General features: G+C 38.6%; 1 pseudogene; it reads left to right on the forward strand.

The window, feature by feature from the left end:
- The first annotated feature begins 3,563 nt into the window (after nt 1–3,563).
- On the forward strand, nt 3,564–9,197 carry LOC117399586 (procathepsin L-like; annotated as a pseudogene).
- Nucleotides 9,198–9,601: the final 404 nt, after the last annotated feature.

Here is a 9,601-nt window from a genome sequence, read left to right on the forward strand (position 1 = left end):
AGTATTTCGATCACTCCTTTCTCCAACATAGAACTGATGCGCTAATGGTTGTGGGGTACCTGTATAAAGTCTCTAGTGCTTCTTTTCTTTAGAGTCAATTTCATTCTTTTGAACAGTAAATGATACAGTATTTCACAAGTTAAGGTGAAACAAGCAGAAAAAACATTTATAGAAAACAATATGATTTAAAACGTGCTCATGTATATTATTCTATTCTTGTATCATTTATCCAGCGCATCTTCTACTCAGAAGTCAGATTATCATTAGGAAATATGAGCATAAAAATAAATTCTGTTTTTATTTATTTATTTTATTTTATTTAGTGTGCCCAATTATTTTTACACCCTGATATTCTTACCAATATTCTCACCGCTGCGATTCCGCACACAGCTCAGGAGAACTGAAGGTTCAGCGGGCGTCCACCAATGCCACGACCGAGCCAGCTTCCTCTTTTACACCCAGGAACTTGAGAGCGGATGTCAGTGAGCTACCGGCTTCTGGAGGACACATATATCCCCAGAATCGAATACTCTCAGTAACTTAATGCTGAATAATGTTAATACCAAGTTCTATAACAATTGGATGAAGTGTGACATATGTATGTATGTACCACCTCCACTGTATCCCTGTCACATGGGATTTCATAAAATGTTCACTGATATACGCATTTCCAAACACATTGCACTTTAGATTTTTAAGATCCCCCACAAAAAATGGATCAACACTATAGAATTACAAAAAAGCAGTAAAAATGTTAACGTGAAACATGAGAGCCACCTCAATATTGTACTGTTCATATAGCACAGTTACGTCTTTGGCAACCATGCAACATATCAGCAGGAGGGAACAGCAATGCATTTTTATTTAAAAACAGGCATTTTGTTTTTTATTTTACATAAAATATCTACAAACAAGCATAAACTATACTTTGCTTTACTTTTACCATGTAAACGTTTACGAGGACAGTTTGTTGGAACCTGTGTTTACCTCCACATTACTGAAGGTTGAACTGTTGTAAGGGCAAAGGGCAGCACCAGTCCAAATAAGCACCTTGTCTGGAGCAGTCTATTATTTATTTGCAAGCCCCCAACAGCAAATGATGCATTTAAAAGGAATAAAATACTGTTTGCTCCAGCATAACAGCCATAATTTCATTAATCACAGCACCAGCATCAAATCTCATTTAACTCATGGCAGTTATTCTGTTTACATAAACATGGTTTTAAAAGCACAGAGAAAAACAGTTTGGTACCTGCAACTTGTGTCTAAAGTGGAGTCCAGGCAAGATTGCTCATGGGCTGACAAATACATATTGTATCCAGACTTGTCTTGTATCATAATTGAACTATTTCTGTTAGGAATAGTTTGGTCGCTTGATAACATCCCTTTCAATGTTTTCTAATTCTTTGTTAAATATATACACATAATTATCCATTCATAATTTTTGACCTAGTTTGTTGGTTTAAAACCTCTCTATTCAGATTTCCAATGGTGGGAAACATTCTAAATTCTAATAAAAATTCTAGCCTTGTGTTTTCTACTTCAAGTATCTCTTAATGCAGTCCCTCACTACTGTATAACTACAATTTGGCACATCTGCCAGAAGCATTCTATATCATTTGATTGGCTGGTAGTGAGCACATGATTTATAATCAAAATTATAAAATAATTGTCTCAACTCTGTGTGTCTGGTGTATTGGCAGAAGAGATACAGTAAAGATAAATCAAGGTTGAAGAAAATAATTCAGTATGGGCTCACAAGCTTATTCCAAACTACCATTCTAAAATGAATATTTAAAACTTAAAGACTAAATACAAGACTTTTGGTCAAACTTTCTGGTTTGGTAACATTATTGGGTGCATTGGTTTATTTCTGCGCTATTGAGCAAAGTGCTAGCTGCAAACCCATGTACCAGAATATTATTTAAATTCTCCTTTTTCATAAATGTATCTTCAAATTCCTGACAAGTGACAATGTCTTTCTAACTCCCATTGCTTTAGATGGTGGTTTATTTGCTATAGGTACTATATGGAGGAATGTTTAGGAATGAATAGAGCGCATGTCAGAGCACACCCACCACTTAGAGGAATATAAGATCGTTCCTGAGCAGATGATCATCAGTCCGTGGCTGTATGAGTACAGTGTCTGCAGAAAGACACCTGGAAACCATCTGTGTGGTACCTGAAGGAAATCAGCAGCTACAGGTGAGGTATTGCTATTGTTTAATATGGGTACGTTATTTGTTTAATGTGATTTCATCACATTCATTCCCAAAATGCATTAGCAAAAGTGCAGGTAACTAAAGGTATTATTATTGTGTTCTCTGCCCAGTTTATTACAAAACATATGTACAAATTAATTTTAAAATTATACAATTTACTTATCTATAGATGTGAAAAAAATGACAGTTACCTTTATAAAAAATAAAGATGAAAGTTCCAACATAAAAAGTGAAAGAGAAAGATTATAGCTTGAGATTGGCCAAACAGAAACAGGCTCAAAAGGTCAAATACCATGATTTACCACTCCTCAAAGAGCAAACCAGTGGTTTGAGATTAATAGCCATCTGAGAAATCTGAAGAAACGTTTAAAATGGCACCAGTGACATGACCACGACATTAATGTAAGAGACAGGAGTCTGCTCACCTTTGTCCCAGGTCAGACCCTAGTTCAGAGACATAGTGGCCAATCTGATTTTGGATTTGCAGATGACCACAGCTACCATGCAGGGAAATAGAGAGGGGTTCAATGGTAAGCGAGATGTTACGGTGTTACAAGGATGTTAGAAAATATAATTAAAGCTACTTAATCCAAGAAATTCTTATGGATTTGGGGATGGAGAATAGAATGTACAGTAAAAAATAGAGAGAATTCGGCCTGGTACACATAAATTAAATGGACTTTAGCAAGGACCTGGACGTTGATACTGAGGAGGGAATTGCACAGTTTGAGCTCTAATCAGCACTATAGATCAATGGTAGGATTAGTTACAGTCTCCCAGTACAGTATTTATTTACCAGTGCACTGTACTGAATTATCATCTCCTTCATATAGGTCTTCAGGGACTCACACAGTGTATGGGAAGGAAACTCTATAGTTGTGTTGGTCTCACGGAAGTGATGTATACATTTCTTTGCAAGAAAAATGCTAGGTTTGCTCCCTCATGAGTCTCTGTTCTTCTTCAGCAGATTCATCATGAAACTCCTCTTTCTTCTGGCTTCTCTGGTTCTTCACCGTCAACTGGTTACATGCTCAGATGAAGACCTACATTCCGAGTGGCAAGCCTGGAAGAATAATTTCCAAATAGCCTACGACACAAGGGTGAGACAGAGTTGTGGGGGCCAACTGTCTAGTGCGAGTGGAGTGGGTTGGTGGATGTGGTGTCTTGGCTATTTTATTCAGATCTGGTTCTGAATGATGTGGTTTGTTTTTAGACTAATAAGGGACAGAAGAGAGCAGTCTGGGAAACAAACTACAAGATGATTCAAGAACACAACCTGAAGGCTAGAAAAGGGAGTAAGACGTTCAAAATGGCCATGAAGTAATACGTTTGTAAGTAAACTTTATACTGCCCCGGTCTAATATGCATTCCAGTCTATTCAATGGCTGCTCTTTTACAAACCATTCAAGAGTATAAACGGCTGCAAGGTGCATTAGTGAACACTAAGCTGAGATGTTCTAGTGCAACAATATCTAGAAAAGAGCTCCGTGATGCTGACACCAAGCGAAACATTCTCAGCATTGATTATAGGACCTTGGGCCACGTCACTCCTGTAAAGGATCAGGTGGGACATACCTCCTTTTACCTTTCCTTATTAAACTTTTAACCCATTATATTATTTGAAATCATTGGTTATGATGTTGATTTAAACATTTTCAAAAGGTCATGAGGAAAATGTGGAATTATCCATTTTGAAAAATAAAAGTATTGTTTTCCCACGAGAGGTTTGCATCTTGTTATAGGGAGCTGATGTGATTTTAAGTTATGATTCTAAGTCATGCTCTTCAACAGTAACAACTTCCTCTATTTCCTCCCCTCTACCAGGGCACATGTGGGTCCTACTGGGCGTTCAGCATTACAGGGGCTATTGAGGAGCAAATATTCAAAAAGACGGGCAAACTAGTATCACTGAGCGAACAGAACCTGGTGGACTGCTCTCGTGACTACGGGACTTATGGGTGCAGTGGGGCGTGGATGGCTGATGCCTATCAGTATGTGCTGGACAATGGCTTGCTACCCTTATACAGCACAGGTATGTCACTAGAACAAGTGATTTTATTATAAACTGATGAGACCATGTGAGACAAGTGAGTACATTTACATCCTTAGACTGAATCTGTTACAATGTTACACAGACACAGAAAACAAATGAAACAGAAATCGACTTGCTTCAAGGCACCTTCAGCTTTCCCACCCTTTCCCATGACTAAAGTATTCTGCTGTTTAAATTGTTAAATTGTAACCTGTTTCTTTCTGCCTCGCTAAGAATGGCCAGCCCTGCTTCTATGACAGTAGGAGGTCGGCTGCCAAAATCACAGGCTTAAAGTTCCTTCCAGCCAGAGATGAGAAGGCATTGGCTGATGCTGTGGCAACAACTGGGCCCATCACAGTCACAGCTGATGCTAGTAATCCCATCTTCCAGTTCTACAACTCAGGTAGGCTTCCTTATAACAAAATACCACCCTATGCAAGGTCTTAAGGATATTATATTTTCCTGAAATTGTTTTCTTCCAAAAGTAACATTGTGTACCTTAAAGTACCTCAGTTTTGCCCATCTGTGGGCCTGTTTGTATTATTATTTTTTATTATTATTTATTTCTTAGCAGACACCCTTATCCAGGGCGACTTACAATTGTTACAAGATATCACATTATTTTTACATACAATTACCTATTTATACAGTTGGGTTTTTACTGGAGCAATTTAGGTAAAGTACCTTGCTCAAGGGTACAGCAGCAGTGTCCCCCACCTGGGATTGAACCCACAACCCTCCGGGGTTTTTACAGGAATCTATGATGAACCAGATTGTAATGGAAACAACTTGAACCATGCAGTACTGCTGGTAGGGTATGGAACTGAAGGAGGTCAAGATTACTGGATTATCAATAACAGGTAAATCATCACTTCCTTCATGTAGGTCTTCAGGGACTCACAGAGTGTATGGGAAGGAAACTCCAGAGTGGTGTTGGTCTCAAAGGAGGTGATGTATGCGTTTCTTTACAAGAAAAAAACAACCCATGCTAAAGAAAATAGAGACCAGTTAGGGGAGGACATTAAGCAGTGTGGAGCAGTGTGGAGTAGTGGTTAGGGCTCTGGACTCTTTACCGGAGGGTCGTGGGATAAATCCAAGGTGTGGGACACTACTGCTGTACCATTGAGCAAGGTACTTTACCTAGATTGCTCCAGTAAAAACCCAACTGTATAAATGGGTAATTGTATGTAAAAATAATGTGTAAAAAATAATGTAATTGTATGTAAAAATAATGTGATATCTTGTAACAATTGTAAGTCGCCCTGGATAAGGGCGTCTGCTAAATAATTAATAATAATAAGGCACACTGGCTGAAATGCATCATTTATTATTATTAGCCTTCCAAGCCGAGGACACCCTGGCCGACCTAAGCCCTCCCCATCCCGGGCGGTGCTCGGTCAATTGTGCGCTGCCCCCCGGGAGCTCCCATCCACAGCTGGCAGTGGAATAGCCTGGACGTCCAAGCTATAGGGCACATCATGCACTCCACGCGGATCGCCTTTACTGGATGCGCCACTCGGGAGCCCCCACAAGCCCTTTTCTTTAACCACCGGACCACACAGCCTCCTATGTTATGTCACCATGTAGCGCTCTCATGATTTATATGTCACCAGCAACCCTTGATAGAATTACAGCCTTATTATGCAGAGTTGGGTGTACATTATTATTATTATTATTATTGTTATTTTTATTATTATTATTATTATTATTATTATTATTATTTGAGCCTTATCAAGTTTTTTATAATAAATGTGTAATTGTTCTTGGATTATACCAACAGAATTAAAAACAATTTTCAAATAGGGCACATAGACCAAATATCATAAACTAATTTCCAAAGGTGCACCAAAGAAAATCTTGTTTTTATGACCACTTACACTGGACGTGGATAAAACCATTTGTAAAATACAGTGGCAGTGAATTGCAAAACACAATCAATTAAAACATTGTATGCGACAATTGAAAAAAAGTATGACATACAAAGAAAGAAAGATGCAATCCCCCCAAAACAGTATGATAACATAAAAGATGACATGCCAACGCGGTCAACATGCCATACAAATATGCCTTACTCATTTGTAAGTCACCCTGGATAAGGGCGTCTGCTAAGAAATAAATAATAATAATAATAATAAAAAAAATAATAATAATAAAAAAATGGCAACATTTTTGTAATTGATGACATGCAAACACGTTTTTTTTAGATGTTTTCTAAATGTGCATGTCATCTTGACACTTGTGTATTTTTTTGTGTGTCATACTTTTTAAGCTGTTGCATGCAATGTTTTCATTGTTTGTGTTCTGCACATCAGGGTGACCGTAGTAAAAAACATCAGGTAAATACAGAAATACATAGGATTAAAGAAATAATGTTCCAAATCTGTGGAACTCTGAGCACTGGAGGTGCAGGGCAACCAACTTTACATTACTGGGGTGGAAATAAGACTCCCATTGCATAGCGGTTTGATCCATTGCTGATTTTACTAAGAGTTTAATAAGACACACCTGAGCTTGTTACCTATACACTGTGGCTAATCAAACTCATAGTAAAACCTGGAATGGAGTAAACTGCTATGCAACAGGAGTCTTATTTCTATACCTGTATAAATACAGTATGGCACAACAGTATTAGATATTTTTTCAGTGGTAGAATGGAACTTGTTTTTTTTCACACTCTGTTGTCTCTTTAACTCATAACAACTGCCAAATACAAGCCAGTTATCTTTTCATAAAAAAAGTATGTGGTTTATAATTTTAAGAAGATACTTGTTTGCAAGTAATACCTGTGTGACAGTAAAGTACGCTAACCAAGGTCCTTTTAGAGAGCTTCCCCTCTTCTCATACTGATTCCTGAGAGTCTTCTATCTATCCAATAAGTCTTCCTGCTTGTTTTACAGCTGGGGCACTTTGTGGGGAGAAAATGGTTACATGAAGATTGCCAGGAACAAAAACAACGCCCGTGAAATCGCTAACTACACCCTCTTTCCCAAAGTGTGACGCCTACTCTGCTGTGAAAGTGCTGTGTTATGAGGATATGGTTTTATTAAAAAAAATTTGCATTGTGTAAAATACTTTGTGTAAAGTTTTACCGTGTGTCAATTATTTTTTAATATTATTGTTATTAATATAGTTCTTATTTTTTAAAAAAAGTTTTACTCAAATTTCTTTAATACTGTAAATGGGGGGGGGGGGATCCTATGTACTACTGAGTACCCTATCAAATATTCTCTAAACTGAACACAGCATGCAGACCATATCCAACAAGTACTATAGGTGATACTGAAGCTAGTTTTCACTTTGGAAAATTGTAACTTGTTGTGTTACCCCTTACTTATTTGTTTATTTATTTATTTTAAGAATTTAGTGATCACCAATTATTTTTATTGTTTTCTCCCCAATTTAGTAATGTTCAATTATTTTTAGGCTCAGCCCACCTCTACCACCCCCACGCTGACTCGGGAGCGGCGAAGACGAACACACGCTGTCCTCCGAAGCGTGTGCCGTCAGCCGTCCGCTTCTTTACACACTGCAGACTCACCGTGCAGCCACCTCAGAGCTTCAGCGTCGGAGGACAACGCAGCTCTGGGCAGCTTACAGGCAAGCCCGCGGGCGCCCAGCAAGACCACAGGGGTCACTAGTGTGCGGTGAGCCGAGGACACCCTGGCCGACCTAGCCCTCCCTCCCTCGGACTCAATTGGCCGAGCGCCGCCCCCTGGGAGCTCCCGTCCTTGGTCAGCTGTGGAATAGCCTGGACTCGAACTCGTGACGTCCAGACTATAGGGCGCATCCTGCACTCCACGGGATGCGCCACTCTGGAGCCCCGTGTTACCCCTTACTGCCTCTTCCATGCATGTACCTGCATTTAGCTTATCCATAATCCAAACTTATTTGGCTACAATTGGTCTTAATTAAAATGGCATTGAGGTAAGTTGTAATATAATTGGAGAACACTAACCAAGGTGAAAAACATCCAATTTAATGAGACATAAACAGCTCGGGATTTCGACTCTCTGTGTTTATGTCTCCCCTCACTCATCTTCACTGTGTACCTTCACTGCCTTTTGTCATGTAAAAATATGTTAGCATGTCTTTTCAGGTTTTTGGTCAATGTATGGCCACAATGTAACCTGTTGGTCCCTCCACTAATTACCTTGTGCAAATATTAAAGCTTAATGCTTTTTAATTTAATGTAATTATTATGAATTAACATATTCAGAACTTGGATCATATTTTCCATTTAAGGTTACATAATAAAAAAAACCCAAATACCTTGAGGGTGCTTTAAAGAGCTACAGCTATGGCCAGTGTTGCATCACTGTGACAGAGATCGAATGATACCTGGTGTTAGATCTCCATCCAGACCTGTGAGGGTGCTGAGTAAAGGGAACAGAGTACTGTGGACTAGATGGCCTGACAGTTCATTCCCAGGGTTAGGCGGAAGTCGGCCATCTAGAAAGGGGACTGAGCTACGGTACACTAAATCATTGACCCAGGTTAACGGTGTGCGTTCATTAACCAAGGGGTCATGGTTGACGGTATATAAAGGAGACGTAGTGAGGTGATCTGTTCCTTTGTAAATGGTTAGAAGAAACCTAAAAGGAGACTGGTGAAAACGTGATTTGTTTGTTTGTACTGTCGTGTCTAAAAACTATTTGTTTATTGTGATTAGACTGCTAACACAATCTGGAGCTGTCGCCAAAGGCCAGCACCAAACCAGACAACATCACTGCAGTTGTATCACGGAGAACTGTATTGCACCACAAGCACTAATTCACTCACTAACGGACTTGTGTTTCGTGTGGGTGTATAAAGAACAGGACTATCATTTCCGGACAAACCTGGGGATTATAAATAAAGTAATAAACGCCGCTGTATTACAGCATCATTTATTGTTTACTGTTTGTTTTGAGTCAGGCACTGGAATTACAAATCATTAAATAACATTGCACCTGGATTATAATTGTCTGTCTGTTTATTGATACCTGCACCTGCACACTGTTAACCACTTTGCCACAATCACCCTATAAAATTAATACATTTTGCTTCATAAAGTCAAATGAAACCTGCTGAATAATGTTACAAAGGTGTGACATTTCAAAATCTAACATGAAATACTGTACTACTATTATGGCTTCCGGTAGACTTTTGCGATATCATTTTGTAGTTTCTTTGATTACATGATGTTAAATAAGATCTAAAATATGTTCATTTTTTAATTTTTTTTTATTATGTCTCAATCCTAAAATTCTAGGTGATGCAAAACTTTTGACCATAGCTATATATAGGAGTACATTTAAGTTAAAAACAAAAAGATATGACATGTTTGTATAGAGCCTGGTCCTGTACA

Source organism: Acipenser ruthenus, chromosome 4, assembly GCF_902713425.1.
Source record: "Acipenser ruthenus chromosome 4, fAciRut3.2 maternal haplotype, whole genome shotgun sequence".
NCBI lineage: Eukaryota > Metazoa > Chordata > Actinopteri > Acipenseriformes > Acipenseridae > Acipenser > Acipenser ruthenus.